Source organism: Pinus tabuliformis, chromosome 5_2, assembly GCF_031772625.1.
Source record: "Pinus tabuliformis cultivar Carrire ecotype Pingquan chromosome 5_2, CPIR1, whole genome shotgun sequence".
Lineage (NCBI taxonomy): Eukaryota > Viridiplantae > Streptophyta > Pinopsida > Pinales > Pinaceae > Pinus > Pinus tabuliformis.
Genome location: NC_142306.1, coordinates 828,537,800 through 828,557,220, shown reverse-complemented (window position 1 = coordinate 828,557,220; position 19,421 = coordinate 828,537,800).

Here is a 19,421-nt window from a genome sequence, read left to right as displayed (position 1 = left end):
AAACAAATATACATATCTAGCCTAAGATTCATTTACTTTAAAGTCATATCATTGATAAGAGACTTTGAGAGATCCCTCTCATGCTCAGTAGGGCTAGCTACTGAGTTGAAGTGGTTTGAGGTTACCCTTGTCGATTTCTTTTTCAACCTAGGAGATTGTAAGGACTAACATAATTAATTTCGAAGGCAATATCTTATGGTATTCAATCATTGGTAGTTTACTTGGACTCCCAACTGGTGGTGTCTCAACTTTATAACATTTATCATGTGAGATATCCTTTGTTATATCAATGACTTATGAGAGTAAGATTGCTTGAATGATCATTTAATTTTATAACTTATGTTCACATTCCAAGATTAACTAATTTAGTTTTTGACTCTATTGAAAATTATGTATTATATTGGTAGATTATTCATTCATCACATTGAAAAGAGTATCATAAATATAACATCAATCAATTGTACACATGGTTAAATAATCTCGAAATCATTGTGTGTGTGCGTGTATAGTGTTCAAATTTTTACTAAATGTTGACAAATGTCCTACAAATTAGGGCTCTTTTTCGATGATATCATAATTTGATAAGCCATTCATACGCAATTCTAAGACTAAGGGCCCTGCCCTAGATGCATTTCATGGTAGTGGATGATGGAATTTTCCACTCGTCGAAAAATCTGCACCAAATCCCATGGTACACCTACCATGCATCATCTTAAAGCCTTTGGTAGATCTTCTACGAGTAGTATAGGAACTTGATGAGTCAAACTCTCCAAATTCTTCTAAACTAGTTAGAGAACTCTATTGGAATCTATTGTTGCTCCATCAACGTCCCTACCTTAACGCTTATGCCTCGGTAGTCCCTCTAGTTTCACTGGTCCAACATCTGTATCATCATCATTGAATATTGTTAATACTTTTGTTCCATGAAAAAAAACTTTAATTTCTTAATAATATTGTAATAACCCTTGGTTGATTTTCTATGTCAAAAAATAAATATAAGACCAAGGTCATGGGACATGTATTCCAAGTTGAATGAGGGGAAAAATATCCTAGTGGGTGTCACTTTTGATTTATTTATGGCTAAGTAAATTGGCAAAGGCAAAGAGGCATGATTGGAATTTATTTATGAAAATAAAAGAAAATAGGAGAAAATGAATGAGAAGAGACACAAATTTGCATGAGAGGGAAATGGAAGGAAAAATGAAGTAAAATGAAGAAAATAAAGGCCTCAATGATAAAAAGGCTTTCGAGGACCAGTTCAAAACTATTGTTGGTTTAACCTTTTGTTAGTTTAGCCTTTGGATCTCTCATTCATACTCTCATTATTTTATACTCTTGAACACTTAGAGTATTCTTGGAGCACTCATGCATACATTGAATTTGGAGAAAGAAGGTAAAGAAAAGCAGGAAAGCACAAGGGCACAAGTGGATCAATAGCTACATCTGAATCACTTTGTAGATAACAGGTTGCATGTGTGATTTCCTTGTTGATTTATAGATGCATGGTATATGCATGTGTTTTTCTAGTTATGTGTTGCCATTGGCATAGATATTTACTTGGATCGACAGTGGTTTTAGCCTTGTCTTTCCGTTTCCTGGATAGCCATGGTGTTGTGGGTTTTTCCACTTGATTGTTTTATGATTGGAGCTCATAAATGCTTATTGTTGTGGGTTGGGACAAATTCTTTGGAATCCTTGGAACAACTTGGGTTGAGTTAAGAGTACTGGATCTTAGGTTGGGACAAACACTTTGGAGCCCTTGGTGGGTAGTGTTACTAATTCCTGGAGAGAGGTTGGACAAATGCTCTGGAGCCCTGTAAGGTTGTGGGTTGAGTTACTAGTTCTTGGAGCCTAGGAAAATTGGGTAGAGACTGATTTGGTTGGTGATAGTGATGTTCGACCGTGAGGTGGAATCACTGGTTGAGGGTTGAGGTGGTTTGGCATTTGGAAACCCTGGTTTGGTTTTGTCTTGGTTTATTCCATGAGAACCCACATTCATGCTTGGAATATGGCACAGAGCTGATTGGATGAAAGAGATATTTGGTTCAGTCCAATCTATGGTCAGGTGGTACGTGGAAGTCCCTGACTTGGTTGGTATTTTCATATGTTAATAAGAACTATTCTTCTATTGTGATTCATGTATATTTATAGCGATTATGTTGGCGATATTATGGTTGAGTTTCCATGGTTTTTATGTTGGTTATATGTTGGTTATGTGATGTATATTACTTATGGCTCTTGACATGTTTTGATGAATGTATGAATGGTTGATGAATGCATGGACTAACAAATGTTATTGCAACTATTATGAGAGGGCATTAGACCTTCTTGGTGATTCTCAGATAATTTTTAGACTCCTGTGATCAAATATGCATTCATGACTTGTAGCTTACATGTTCTCCATATGTTTGACGAAATGAATGTCATGGTTGGCATGGTTAGGTCAAGTTATTATTCAAATTTTGTATGTTTAGCCTTGTTGTCATGTCAGGTATCATTCGAGAAAGTCATAGGCAATTCTGGATAATGGTCTGGAGGAGGACCTGGAATTGTACCAAAGATAACATAACAACCATCATCATCATAACAAAAATAACATAAAATTGATACATAACAATTGTTATCACATCCACTAATAATAAAAGTAAAATAATTGGATCCTTGATCTGAAGTCCTCAAATAATAATGTATGTTCCATAATGCTATTGTAATAGCCTCGAGTTAAAAGTTAATGTAATAAATTTAATAAAGGCAAAATAAGACCAAGCTCATGGGGCACATATTTCAAGATGAATGTTGGGAAAAACATCCGAGTGGGTGTCACTTTCAGTTTATTATGGCTAAGGAAATTGGCAAAGGCAAAGAGGCATCAATTGGAATTTTATTTATGAAAATAGGAAAATAGGAGAAAAGGGAGATGAAAGGTCACAAGTTTACATGAGATGAAAATTGAAGGGAAAATAGGGTAAATTGAAGAAAATAGAGGCCTCAATCATAGAAAGGCTTGTGAGGATCAATTTATAGCTTTTTTTCAGTTTGGCTTTGGAATTAGTTTGAGAGAGATAAGAGCACCAAGAAGAGAAAGCAAGTAAGCAAGCAAAGGAAGAACAAAGAAGGAAAAAGACAAGCAAGGAAGATTAGATCAAGGAGCTTCAACAGGAAGACTTGCATGTAACAAGTTTCATGTGTGATTTCCTAGCTGGTTTGTGAATGCATGGTACATGCATTTGTGTATTTCATTCTTTGTTGTCATTAGCACAGGTTTTTCCAGGTGTTATAGTGGTTTCAACCTTGTCTTTTCATTTTTGGATAACAATGGTGTGGTGGGATTCTTTTATTTAGTTAAGCTTTGGATTCTCGGAAGGTTTTGGAATCGAGTGAGGTGGTCTCAAGAAAATTCCCAAGGTTTGGGGGTGGAGGTCTTTTAATCTCTGGGAAGCCCTCGAAAAGCGGGTAGAGATAGGAAAATTCCTTAAGGTATTACGGAAGAAACTTTGAGGCATCCAAGCTTGTTTTAGGCATTGTGATCTCTTGACCAGTTTTGGTGGGATCGCGGTAACCTAACGGTGGAGGTGGTTTAATCTCTAGGAAGCTTTGGCTGTTTATGCCTCGAGTTCCCACATTCATGCTTGGAATATGAGATGGGTGTGATTGCTGAAAGAAAGCTTTGGTTCAGACCAACCTATGGTCGGGTGATATGTCAAAGTCCTTAACTTGGATTTTGCATCAATTAATAAGAGTTATTTTTATATTGTAATTTATGAGCATTTGTACTTGTTAATATGGTGATTTGATGGATGTTATGTCATGCTTGGTAATTTGGTTATATGCTAGTTATAAGCATGGATTTGCAATGTACTCTAACTATGTCTTGTTCAGGATTTGATAAGTACTTGATGGTTAATGAATGCATGGGCTAACAAATGTTATTACAACTATTATGACAGGGCATTAGACCTTCTTGGTGATTCTTAGATAAGTTTCAAACTCCTATGTTCAAATATGCATTCATGACCTGTAGATTACATGTTTACCATATGTTTGACGAAATGACTATCATGGTTAGGCCTATTTAGGTCAATTCCTTGATCAAGTTTTGTATGTTTAATATTGTATTTAAGTTATTTATCATTCTGGAAGGTTTCAGGAAGTTACGGGTAGTGGTTTGGAGGTTGGCCTAGAATTTTGGATAATATCTTAGGACTGTAGGCACTGAACTGAGGGTTTTGGGTCATAACCACACTCAGACAGGCTTGTGCATGGGGTTGGAGGGTCACATCCGCACTCATGCAAGCTTGTGCATGTAGTTGGGGTGTTAAGTCACTGTAAAAGAAGTTTAACTCAAGGTTTGGTAACTTAGGGTAGTCCTTTGGCCCTGAATGTCTTATAAGCCTTGTATGATGTCAATTGTGGTCAGTAAGTTTCAATTGTCGACCCCATTTCCATAAGTGAAGCTTGGAGATCGGGTCATGTAATAGTAACTCTTCGTCTCATGTTTACCCTGATAGACCAGTGAAATTGGGTAAATGTGGGAGGCATGGTTACATATTGGTACCAGAGCTCCTAGGTTCAACACTTGGACTAGATGGGTGGAATGTGTTTGTCGTGGATGCATTTCAATGTCTATTTGGTTGTTATGCATGCGTTGTCATGGTTATGGTTGTCATGCATGAGGTCATTATATGCAGTTAGTGTTATCATGCATGATGTCAATATATTTATATGATTATGTATATACATGTATCGTGCTAATATGGATTATTTTTTAGACGAGATAGCCTCCCCTGAACTTCACTAACATATGTTGATTATGTTTATATTTGGTTTATCTGACATGGTATGTTTGTAAGAAGATGATGATAAGAGATGACTAGAAAAATGACGGATTATAAGAGACTCTCCTTACAGATCATATAAGCAACACAGAGATGAGTACTCTTTGGAAATAACAAATACTTTGAGAAGTCTAAAGGAAGAAATCAGAAGTTGCAAAGCAGACAATGACATAATCATTCAGTGACAGGAAAGACTTTCTAGGGCATAAGAAAAACAAGTAGAGTTCAATGCAATTATACTTCAAAGTTTGTCAGAATTACAGAGATAGGGACAAGCACGACTCAGTTATGGAAATGACTAATGGGGCATATGGTAGCAGGTCTCATGGTGGGCATAAGTCATACAAAGATGACATTGTCAGAGATGGTAAGTTCTTGGATACACCTGACATGAAAGGTAGTGGTTATGGGTTATGTTCTAGTTTTGGTTCAGACAGGTATCATGTTCATCATCACTATCATCCTTATAGGAGGAGTGAGAGGGGATACTTTCCAGATGAGTTCAAGAAGGCCAATCCGCCTACATTCGATGGAGAGATGAAGAAATGGGAGGATGCAGAGGCATGGTTACTTGGGATGAAGCCTTTCTTTAAGCTGCATGGCTATACAAAGAACATGAAGGCAAGGATAACTATTTTCAGCCTAAAAGGGAAAGTAAACATCTGGTGGGAAGATGTTAAGCATTTTAAAGACATCAGGACATGGGAGCTAAGTTGGCATGAATTCAAGGGACTTTTCATAAGAAATTCTTGTCAGAGAGGAGGTACTCCGATGAAAAGGCCAAGGAGGTATATGAGATGAAGAGGGGATCTATGATAGATGAGGAGTACATGACTAAGTTCCTAGAGTTGTTGAGGTATGTTCCTTATCTTAAGGATGAGAAGACAAAAGTTCAAATATTTATCAGTGGAATGCCATTAGCATTTAAGGATCAGATTGAGTATGATGAGCCTCGATCATTGGAAGAAGTCATTGGAAAGTTGAAGCACTGTTATGAGCAATCGAAGTGTAAGATCGAGTCTAAGCAGGGTTGGAAAGGGAATGACAAGACTAAAGGAAAATGGTCACTGAAGCGGGGAAGACCTCAGGATGCAGGTGAGAAGGAAAATATTGCTCCTTACAAGAAATTTAATGCAATTGAGAAGGGACATGGACCTCAGCTTGGAAAGCATCAAAATAAAGCTAGTGGTAGGGAATCCTTGCAGTGTTGGATATGTGGTAAGAATCATCACAAGAAGGATTTTCCATTGTGTTGGGGTGGTAGGCCTCATATCTATAGTGCTCAGGAGGTACACATAGTTGGGGATGTTGGGCAAAGCATTCCTCATATCTATGCAACATTTGGTAACAAACAGGAGGATCACCAAGCATCCATTATTGAGATGGAAGGTAAGCTTTGTGATCAAGTTGTTTCTAATTTGATTGACCCTGGATCTAATTATAGTTAAGTTAATCCCAACCTAGTGTATAAGTGTGGTTCGAGAAAAGAAGTTCATGCAGAGTCTTGGTTGGTGCAATTGGCTATAGGTACTGAGAAAATAGTTCATCAATCGTAAGAGCTTGTGCATTTGAGTTGAATGGTATGCCTACATTATTGAATCTAAATTAGGTTCGTACAATACGTTTTTGGGTATGGATTGGTTGTACCTTCATAGGACTAAGGTGGATTTTTATGAGAAGGCTATTAAGTGCTTGGATGATGATGGAGAGAAGAGAATCTTGCAGGGTAAAGAAGCCTACATTGGCGAGAATGGTTAAAACTATGTAAGCAAAGCACAATTGCACGAAAGGGTGTATGTTGTCCGCAACCACATGTTTCTAATGATAAAGCTAAGGATGCTAAGGTAAGAATTCTTGAAGAGGTATTTGATTTTGTAGCAATTTCAACAGTGTGTTTCTAGCATATATTTTAGAGTTTCCTCCCCCAGGGAAGTGGATTTCTCTATTGAGTTGGTACTAGGATAAGCACCAACATCAAAGGCACATTATAGAATGAACACCACAGAGCTATTGGAATTGAATTTGCAGTTTAAAGATATGTTTGATAAGGGATACATTAGGCCAAGTGTGTCTCCTTGGGGTCTACCAATGTTGTCTGTGCAACAGAAGTATGTTGTTGTGTATTGATTACATGTAGTTAAACAAGGTGACGATCAAGAAAAGGTATCTAGTTCTAAGGATTGATGGTTTATTTGATCAGATGAAGGGAGCATCAATGTTCTCGAAGATTGATATGAGATTAGGATATCACCAGGTACGCATCAAAGAAGAGGAAATATATAAGACTGCTTTTCAAACTAGGTATGGGCATGATGAGTTTGTTATGGTTCCTTTTGGTTTGAATAATGCTCTAGCTATTTTCATATGTTTGATGAATAATGTGTTGTGTCCTTATCTGGACAAATTTGTGATAATATTCATTGATGCTATATTGATATATTCTAAGAATGAGGAAGAGCATGCAGAACACCTGGCAACAGTGTTAAGACTGTTGAGAGAGCATCAATTGTATGCCAAGATTAGTAAGTGTAGTTTATTTTAGACAAAATTTCATTACTTGGGACATGGTGTTTCGAAGGAAGGTATAGCAACAGACCTAGAAATGTTCAAATCTATCATGGAATGGGCAACTCTGAGGAATGTAGATGAAGTTAGATCATTCATGGGATTAGCAAATTATTACAGGATGTGCATCAAGAACTTCTGACGAATTTCCTACCCTGTTACATCTTTGCAGAGGAAAGGAAAGAAATTTGAACGAACATAAGAATTTGCAGTTAGTTTTGAGTAGTTGAAGTAGTTGCTTACAAATGATCCAGTTCTAAAGATTGCAGATGTAGATAAAGAGTTTGTGGTGTGTACAAATGCTTGTAAGAGAGGACTTGGTGGAGTCTTGATACAGGAGGGACATGTGGTATGCTACAAGTCAAGAAATTTGAATGAACTTAAGAAAAATTATGTGACGCATGATCTTGAGTTGGCAGCGATCATTCATGCATTAAAGATGTGGAGGAATTATCTTCTTGGTAGGAGGTTTGTTTTGATGAGTGATAACAGTGGGATGAGATACTTATTTGACCAACCTAATATGAATTCCAGGTAAGATATATGGTTGACCATGCTCAATGAGTTCAACTGCAAGATTAGGTATATTAAGGGTAAGGAGAACAAGGTTGTAGATGCTCTTAGCAGAAACGTGCAGGTGAATCACATAGCAGCTATGAGTTCATATGGGATAGATTTACAGGATCAGATCTTGTAGACATGGCAATAGGATGACATGTATCAACAACTTAAGCACAGGTTACAACAATAGGGTACATGTGATTAGGATGTGGATTATCATCCCATGGGAGATGATTTGGTGAGATTTAGGGACATGATCTATGTGTCAGACAACATTGAGCTCAAGAAGCTTATATTGCTAGAATTTTATGTCAAGTTGTATTCATGTCACTCGTGATATCATAATACTTTAACATTTTTGAAGAAGTTCTAATATTGGTTGAATCTAAAGAAAGAGGTAGTTGAGTTCATCACAAGGTGTTCGAATTGTCAACAGGTAAAAGTAGAGTGCAAGCATACAGGTGGTTTATTGCAGTCGATTCTAATTCCAGAATGGAAATGGGAGGCCTTTTCCGTGGATTGCATCATAGGTTTTCCGATGACATATAGACAACATGATTCCATCATGGTTTTGGTTGAAAGGTTGACCAAGGCAGCTCACTTCATTCAAGTGAAGTGTACTAATTCATCTAGTAAGGTAGCTCAAGTTTGCATCAAGGAGATAGTGAGAATGCATGGTATTCCTAAGAAGATTGTATCATACAAATATGCTAAGTTCACTTCCAAGTTTTGGAACGATTTATTCGCAGGTTTGGGCATGAAGTTGGCCTCCAGTACTGCTTATCATTTGCATATAGATGGACAGACAAAGAGGGACACCAAGATTACAAAGGACATGATAAGGATGTATGTTATGCACCAAGAGAGGAGGTGGGAGGAGTACCTTCCACTGGTATAATCTGCTTATAATAATGGGTATCATGAATATTTTAAGATGAGTCAGTTTGAGGCACTTTATGGGTGGAGTTTTAATACTCCCATCTGCTAGAGTGACCTAGTGAACTGGGTATTGATTAGACCAGACATGTTGGTAGAGATGGAACAAGAAATGCAGGTTATCAAGAAGAATCTAAAGGAATCACAAGAAAGACAAAAGAGTTTGGTAAATCAACACAGGGTGTTTAAGGAGTTTCAAGTTGTGGAGTATGTGTATTTGTGAATCAAGCCCAAGAGGAGCTCCTTGATGATTAGGTCACATGCCAAGTTGGCACCTCTGTATTGCGGGTCTTTTGAGATCCTTGAGAGGATTGGACCAGTGGCCTATAAACTTGCATTGTCGCCGAAAATGAAATTCCATGATGTTTTCCATGTTTCATTACTTAAAGGTTATGCGAAGTATGTTGATCATGTGATTGATTGGTTTGTATTACAGGTGGAGCTAGAAGGAGAATTCTAGCTGGAACCTTAGTGCATATTGAAGCAAAAACAACTCATGCTCCAGAATTGAGAAATAGAGAAAGTTAAAGTGCAATGGAAGTAAAGGAGTTTTGATATATATACATATCTATGTATGGTTGTTATTGTAAATACCACAATGAGTTGTGTTGTAAAGCTCCAATAATCGGTATGGATGTCATGTTGGTTCTTCTTTTCAGTAGTTTGTTCGTTGCAAATATTGCATCAAGCTATATAAGTAGTATGTTTTGGTTTCCAGTGGTCTTGCTAGTTACAAGTGTCAAAGAACACCGAGGAAGGTGTTCCCCCTGAGGGGGAGGGTTTTGTAACAACCCCAACTTAAAAGTTCATGTAATAAAGATAATAAAGGCAAAATAAGAACAAGTTCATGGGACACGTATTTCGAGCTAAATGTTGGGCAAAACATCCTAGTGAGTGTCACTTTCTATTTATTATGGCTAAGGAAATTGGAAAACACATTGACAAAGGAAAAGAGGCATTAATTGGAATTTTATTTATGAAAATAAAGGAAAATAGGAGAAAAGGGAGATGAAAGGTCACAGGTTTGCATGAGAGGAAAATTGAAGGAAAAATAGAGGAAATTGAAGAAAAAAGAGGCCTCAATGATAAAAAGGCTTGTGAGGATTAATTCACAACCTTTTTTTGGTTTGAATTTGGAATTAGTTTCAGAGAGATAAGATCACCAAGAGGAGAAAGCAAGTAAGCAAACAAAGGAAAGAAAAGGAAGAACAAGCAAGGAAGGTTGGATCAAGCAGATTCCACAAGAATACTTGCAGGTAACAGGTTCCATGTGTGATTTCCTAGTTCGTTTGTGAATGCATGATACATGCATTTGTGTATTTTGTTATTTTCTTTCATTGGCATGGGTTTTCCCGGGTGTGACCCGTGTCTTTCCATTTCCAGATAGCCATGGTGTGATGAGATTCTTTTATTTGGTTGAGCTTTGGATTGCTAGAAGGTTTTGGAACTGGATGAGGTGGTCTCAGGGAAATTCCCAAGGGTTGGGGGTGGAGGTGGTTTAATCTCCAGGAATCCATAGACAGGTGGGTGGAGACAAGAAAATTCCTCAAGGTATTGGTGAAGAAACTCTAAGGCATTCAAGCTTGTTTCGGGCATTGTGATCTCTTGACCAGTTTTGGTGGGATCGTGATAGCTTGAGGGTGGAGGTGCTTTAATCTCTGGGAAGCCCTATATATTTATATCTTGAGTTCCCATATTCATGCTTGGAGTATGGCACGAGGGTGATTGACTGAAAGATAAATTCGGTTCATCCCAATCTATGGTTGGGTGGTACGTGGAAGTCCTTGACTTGGTTGGTTTTTGCATCAATTAATAAGAGCTATTTTTCTATTGTAATTTATGAGCATTTGTACTTGTTAATATGGTGATTTGATGGTTGTTATGTCATGGTTGGTAATATGGTTATATGTTGGTTATAAGAATGGATTTGCAATGTACTCTAGCTATGTCTTATTAAATATTTGGTACGTACTTGATGGTCAATGAATTCATGGGCTAACAAATGTTATTGCAGCTATTATGAGAGGACATTAGACATTCTTGGTGATTCTTAGACAAGTTTCAAACTCGTATGTTCATATATATGCATTCATGACTTGTAGATTACATGTTCACCATATGTTTGAAGAAATCATTGTCATGGTTAGGCCTAGTTAGGTCATTTCCTTGATCAAGTTTTGTATGTTTAGCATTCTCTTTAAGTTATTTATCATTCTAGAAAGTTTCAGGAAGTTCTGGGAAAAATTATGGAGGCTAGCTTGGAATTGTGGCTAAGATCTCGGGACCACAGGCACTGAATTGAGAATTTTGGGTCATAACAGCACTCAGGCAGGCTTGTGCATGTAGTTGGGGTGATAAGTCACTAAAAAAGCAGTTTAACTCAGGGTTTGGTCACTTGGGGTGGTCCTTTAGCTCTTGAGTGTCCTGTAAGCCCTATAGGATGTCAGTTGTGGTCAGAAAGTTTCAGTTGTCAGCCCCACTTCTAAAAGTGAAGCTTGGAGGTCGGCTCATGTCATAGTAACCCTTCGTCTCATGTTTACCCTGACATATTGATGAAATTGAGTAAATGTGGGAGGGGTGATTACAAATATATTAGGGTTAAGGTAACATCAAAGTCAGTGAACTAGAGTGAGGCACTACACTTGGTAAAGGTGCAGTGGACACATTTTAATCCTAGTGATGCTACATGCGAACATAAAGACACCATAAGGGAGGAATGCCCTCACATTTTTAAATAGTTGCAATTGTATATATGTGTAAATGCATTGAGGATAATGCATAGATAAGGGGGAGGGGAATGTAACACCCCTATGATGATCCCTATATGCATTGCACATATCATGTTCAGGCTAGGGAGTCGAGAGAGATTTTGAGGCCTGCATTACCATGTACATATGTGTTCAGGCTAGTGTGTCTATTTATATATGTTTTGAGGCCAAAGTGTCTATGTAATTTTAGGTCAGTGAGCCTATGTGTTAAAAGGCAGTGAGACTAGCTATGTAAATATGTAATCACACTATTATTAATAAATACACCATTGTTGCAGACCAAGTAAAAGAAAAGAAATGGCGGGGTTAGGATTCCACTACTGGGAAGGTGGCTAAGGGCTAAGTTATGACACTATTGGGAAGGGGGCTAAGGGCTAAGTGATGAAGAGATTAAGCCTAGTGGGCTAATCCATTATTAAAATGAGTCTAAAGTCAGAAAATGCACATATTTCTATCCTAATTCCTTAAAGTGATTTTTGTGAGTGCCACTTGTCAAAAAAGGTATATGCACATAAAATTGAGAACTTTAATGTTATTCCATCATTCTTACTATTTTGTCTATTACACTTCCTTGATGGGATAGGAGTGTGACCTTATGATAATGTTACCTTGTTCATCTTATGTGGATCTAGGTGTGCACTTCTTCTTGGGTTTCCTTGGGTTAGAATAAACCCGAGAGATAGAAGTATAGGGGCCTAGATGAAATCTAGAGACCCATAAAGGTAGTTAGAGCTCCTAGAGCCATAGGGCCATAAGCCTTCTTAGTCAGCTTATGATGAAGCCCTGGAAGGGTAGTGGCAAATCCTAAGGGGATACAAAGGTGGAATAGGGGGTGCACTACCTTGGCTTGTGTAGGTTGGTGGGGAAGAAGGGATTGTAGGTTGGAATGTTGTGGGGCATAATACCTTGTATTGTTACCTTTCTAGAGCAATCTATGGACTTTAGTGGCTTTAGGAAACCTTTTTTCTTGGTGAATTCATAGGCCAACTCAGGGATGGCTTGTTTTTGACAAATTATGAGAAGTGTGGTATATGGTTAGGTGGAACATTTAAGGTCTACAACTAGTTGGTTCTTCATTTGAAAGATAAGTGTTTCTTCTTATGCTATATGTTTTCCACTTTGTATGTTGCATGTTACACATGTGGTACATGGTTAATAAAATTCTATATGTTTATCATACTTTTATAGTTATGTGCATGTGTGCATTACATGGTAGTATGCTTTGTATGATAGGGTAGATAATTAGTGCTTTACTTATTATTGGAGCATGTTGGGCACTACCATTTAGGGTATCAAAAGCATGTGAATTAAGTTTAAGGAAAAATTTCATAGTTTATGATTGAAGAGATAATAATATGCCTTAGTGGGTGGTTGGGGGTCTTACACATCAATTACCCCATTCCATGGTTAACATTGTACTTCTCTAGTGCAATCTACATCGGAGATTCTATCTCACTAAGTTTGTCTTTTGGAACCCTCACTAGGTCAATTTTCTCAATCAACTCAATCTTAGTTGATCCTTGCTTTGTTCTAACTTAAATTGAAGTCTAAAGTTTATCCCAATGACTTACCCTTGACTAATTTTTATCCCAACTTATCTCCACCATTAGGGTTTAATTTCAAATCAAATTTCTATAGAATGATTTCTTTGGAAAAGGTTGTAACACTACCTACCAACCCTTTTGAATTATTATGAGATGTGGAAGGTGTTACTAAGATTTTGATATATATATATATATATATATATATATATTTCTCCATGTTTACCCAAAAACAAATGTCATTTTCAATAATTTTTTGGAATTAGAGATGAATGTAACCATCAATTCCAGCTCGATGAAAGAGCTCTTTCGATGATGTAAGTACTTCATCAATCTGAGCCCGAGACTAAAAGTATTCCTTAAAATAAAACCTAACCACACTAACACTAGTATTCTATGTGGTTCCTAAGAAATTTCTCTTTTCCTTTTTAAATTTGGTCATCTAGCAATTACCTGATAAAACTCATTGAAGGAAAAATATACATGAACTACATCCTTTAAACAAATGTGTGAATATATATATATATATATATATATATATATATATATATATATATAATTATAATTATAATTAGATAAACCCTTATATATGTAAAGTGTTCTATGTATAAATATATATATAAGCCCAAATATGTAAATGTAGCATACACAAACAACCATACCATATAAACAATTAAATATAAATATATAAAATCAAGGTAGAATGTATGTACATATTCATTCAATGATAGTCTAAGTGAATGGTCCCATATGTCCATCCATACATTTAAACGAATATTTATATATGCATTCTCACAACAATAATTATAACATTATTTTTTGTTATCTATATGTTACCTACCAAAAGTGGGTCACCCATAGGAGAAGTTTTTCTCCTATTCATCTCTTCCAACCGGTAGCCGACAACCCCTGGGAGCCACTTTGTAGCCAATGTGATGTGCCATTCATATCTCTACCATATGCATGAGTCATATGTTTCCTCGCCCATTTGTCAAGAGCACATGTTGGAAGGTAGATTTTTGACCAATATGTACTTTATTCATTTTGCAATCATGTGCTTATACTTGTTTGCATTGGGCATTTTGACATGGATTATTGGGTAACTTGGAAGAAACAAGGGTCTTGGCCGTAATCTTGTCCCTTCACATTAAATGGGGGCTAATTTTCAATCCTAGTCCAGTGGGACATCCCCTAATGGCTCATGGCTTTAGAAAATGGCACTAATTGGGAAGCCATGGTTGAGATAATGTAGCCCCATCCATCCTTATTCCATACTTACCACTTTCCATCTTACATTATGAGCCCCTATTCCACCTCCCTTCTTCAAGTCAACTAACCATTGGTTCATTTATATTTGGCACTCACACATCCTCATACCTTGGGTAGGTACTAGAAGTGTACCCTGGGAGGTTGATGCACCTAAAAGGAAAGAAAAAAGCATATGATGGCCACAAGAAAATTAAAATAAAAATGAAATAAAAAAGATGGCCGAGACTTATAAATTAGCACATGGTCAAAGTCCAAGCATGAGCTCTACCTCTATTGTATGGCCATCACCTAGTCACTGGGCCAATGTTGTCCTGTCTCACTGTAGAGAAGGAACCCTTGCATGTCCCAACAACTTATGGGAAATGAACTGCCCCATCCTAAAGTGGGTAATAACTACTATACATATTCAAAGCAAACTCTCATTCCTCGAGCTATGGGCAGTAATACAAGGAAAATTCAAGAAAAAGTAAAAGGAAATTTAGAGGAGTGGAAAAACTAAGGACGAGGTAGCCCATGCATCCATAATTTCTCCCTCCTCACTTCTATACACCCAGGGTGAGATATTTCATCACAGTTGGTCCCTTTAACCATGGCACTTGGCCATGGAGTTCTTTCTCCCTCCATTCCATCATTATTCACATGGAACCTATCGATTGAAGGGTGGAATGAGGACATGTCACTTTTCTTTAGGGGTTAGGAATACCTAATATCATAATCTATTAAGCACTCCTACCTAGGGAGGTAAAACCATTACAAGACTATGACCCCAATTTTGGAAGAGAAGCCACATATGAAGTGTCATTATTCCCACTTCTTTCAAGCTTGGTTCACTTAGATGCAATAATGATTAATGTACCTAATGATGAAAGTTGTAGCACTGGATATTGTGTGTGATTGGTAGATGGTTCCATCTATAGGTCTGGGCAACTTAACTAGGGTCTAGGTCCTCTAGAGGGACATATTGACACCCACAAGTGATGTGTTGAGAGCCATGGGACTCTGAACAGTTGTAGAGCATCATTCATAGCCATGGGCACCTTTAACACCCATAACTTCTACACTTTGCCCTGATTATTGATGGGATGATTCACTTGGACCAATTTACCCCTAGCTAGCTTAGAATATATATAAGGTGTGGCAGTTGATCCAGGGCATATATGAGGTTTATCTCATGCCTTGAGACATGGGAGGGCTAACACCATGTTTAGTGCCCCGAACGTTGGAGCAGAGATATATATTTTGTCACTTGGAGACCCATGAGACCCAATTTTGTGCCCCAAACCCATATTTGGGGGCCATAAGATGATCTGCACCAAGATATAGGATCCAATCCCTAGATCTTGATTTTAGAGAGCTTATACACTTGTCATGGCACCAAAAGGCCTCAATGTCAACCTCCTAGCAACCCATGTAAGCATGATGTCTTCATTTCAACTAGTATTTGTGGAGATAAAGTTAATTTTGTAAAAGCTGCTAGGTTGGCTTGCGACCTAGTTCTTTTCTAACACACTATTTTATTACTAGGGGGGTTTGTAGGCTAAAATACGTCATGTTAGAGCGCATATATATTGGAGAGACCTCATTTAATCCCTCATCTTCATTACACTTGGAATTCAAGCTCATAGAGGAAACTCACACTTGCTCTTTTGTAAGTTCTATTGGATCTTGGATGCATTTTGATGTTTGGAGCTGATTTTTGGACATTCTTTGGAGCTATTCTTTGGATTAATGGATGGATCTCTTGCTTATTGTATTGTAAGTACTCTCGATTGTTGAAGATATTTTTCTGTTTCGTATGAAACTATTAATTCTAGTTCATGCTAAAATTGTGCCCTAATTTTACTGAAGATTAATTGAATGCTAAGCTATATGTATTTGCATGCATTACACATACATGATATGTAAGAATTATCCTACTGGTGAACTCCTAGTAGCTTTCCCATAAATTTCCATTATTCCTTTGAGTGGTAAGTGCTTGAAGTTTGTTGCTAGGGCATTAAATTTTGGCCTCCTTAGAAGCAAGGTTAGCTAATTTAAGACATTCCTTGACTCCATATACCCAAAGGAAAAGGCACTAATGCAAATCGGTAGTGACCAATCTCATTTTTCTTCCATATTTTATCCCTCTTAAAATTCATTCCTTTCAAGACTAGAGAAGGAACTAGGGCTTGGTGCGAATTTCTAAGGAGAGGGGATTTCGATGGTTGGAGAGCTTAATCATCAAGTAGATAGGGTTTGCCACAAAACCTATCAATTTGGTGGGAATCCACTTCAATTTCATCCATAAATTTTCTTGCCCTAGGTGTTTTCCCTAAGAGGGAAACCCTAGTCTTTCCTCCCTCAACTTAAGTACTTTCTTGGAGGTTTCATGAGCCTTGGCCTAGCTAATATTCATTGCAAGAAACCTTTTCTCCTCGCCATGACCTTGAGTTACTCCAACGCTCGTCAAATCAATCAAACCATGGGTCTTGAGCCTCCATTTCTAAGAGTCTTCTTGGAAAGTGAATTGCTTCCTTGTGAATCCTTGTACCAAAATTGTGCCTTTCTAGAAGACCTCCTAGTGAGATCATTAAATACTTTATGTTGGGAATCACAATTTCCATTAGACAAAAACTCGTAGGTGTTGGTCAATGCTCGCATCGCCAAAGATAAGGATACACGAGAGGGGGTTAGTCCATGTTGTGAAACACACGAGGAGCGTTGGTTTATCCAATGTCCAACAATCTCGCTCCCAACGCGAGCCGGGTGTGTATCGAACTCGTGACCTACGCTCTGATACCACTCGTTGGAAATCACGATTGTCGTTAGACCAAAACCTGTAGGTGTTCGTCAATGATCACATCGCCAAAGATAAGGATCCACGGGAGGCAGTTAGTCCATGTCGTGAAACACATGGGGAGCGTTGGTTTATCCAATGTCCAACACTTTAACCTTAGAAGGCCTATCATACGTGATCTCTTTCCTGCTGAGACTCCTCCCATTGGTGAAATTCCATAAATAGCAAGTGATTTTGGCTATGGTGATAGTGGGCCACTACCCTATTGTTGCTAATAGGTCTAGTTTATAGCTTGTAGGGTTTCCCTCTCCAATAACTGCTATATTTTGTAGCAACAATATTAAAGAACATGTCATGGTGGATTATGGGAATATTACCATGATATTTACCACATAACTCGACCATGTATGCAAGAATTAATTTCCTCACATGACTTATTTACATCATGTTCCGTGAGCATCATCTTAAACACCACAATAAATGTACCTATTTAAAGCACAACAATATTTATCCACTAGGATATCAACATTCAATGCCATGACCAATAAAATATATCTTGCTAGGTATCCTAAATACATCCACTTTTAACTTGGTTGTGTTTAACAATTCTAGCTAAATAACATTCACTTTTAGGGTTGTGGGGCCACTTGACTCTCTGTTAGCAATCATAGGGGTGAGTTGTGAATAACTCTCCAAGATTTATGAAAGCTATGGGCATGTCAACCATCACAATAGTTATATATAAAATTATACGCAACTTCATACATCACTTTCAAACATACATATACATATACACAAATATAAATGTGAAAATAAAAACTGTAGACATGAAATATGTCTGATATCATCGATGTGTGACTTGAAGTCGAATTGATACATACATAATCCAATATATGTATGTATAAATTTTGATCGTGAATGTTGGAGTCTTATAATATTACACTTGTTGCGCACTCCAACATATCATATGAGGTTAGGTCAATGATCTAACCATTCATCACACCAATGCTTATCACTATATTATGCTCAAGCCATGATATGTCAGAGGTTAGTATGGGGATGAGTGAGTATATATATATGTGTGTGTGTGTGTGTGTGTGGACCTTTGCACATGTTTCACATTCATAATAGATTAGATCAAATCTGAGTTATGAATTACACACATTTATATAACTTTAAACATACATCTTTTGTTGGGTATGTGTTATATTCTTTATGTGACTATACCCAGGTGTCGTTATGTTGCGTCAAGTGTAGCGAGGGGTCGTAGGCGTGGGGGGGGGGGGGGGGGTCGACGCGGGTGTGGTAACCCCCCTTCACAGGGTTCGAGGAAACACCCTAATAATTTCTGTTTTTTGCGGACCCAATAATAGTTGGGCGAACCAAGGATGGTGGACAAACCTACCCATGGTTTTGTGCATGATTTTCGCGCATGGTTTTGGCATCATGGTTTTTGCCCATGGTATTTTGTAGATTCGGTCAAAGGAACTACTATTATGTTCTAATCTTGGGTTGATGGATTGAGGTTTATGAATGTTTTGACATGTATATATATGTATTGTAACATTGAAAAAAATATAATGAAAAATCAATCTGGTTTTGCCGGTTTAAGTTTTTAGAGCAAACCTTTGTGTATATTTTATGTTCTCACCATTATGTAATTTTTTTGTTTTAAAAATTTGTTTACAAGTAATTTATGTACACGTACACGGTTAAAACCTATCTCATTTAAATATTTATGAACAAAGCATTAAAAGATACTTGAGTTTCCGATTTGTACACATTAATATAACTTAAGTATGAATAGTCTTGAATCTTGTAATCATATATATATGTATAAATTTTAACGTTATTCATATCGCAAGTTCCTGGGTACAATACCAATATGGCGTGGTATGTATTTAGCAAAGTGTGGTCCAAATCACAATTCTGACAATAATGCATTAAGTTCACCACGGATACTCCCAACAGGGGGCTATAAGGTATAGTGGATATATCAAATCTTATGCCAATGATTTTAGGGGAAGGTCTATGACTGAAACAATCTCGTGAAGTAAACGTGCGCGCTCAATAAAATTACACCTATATCAATTTAGAGACCCTTGCATCTACCATAAATCTTTACAAGCATGCCGAATATGTATGCATCGTTGAGATATACGAGAGTGGG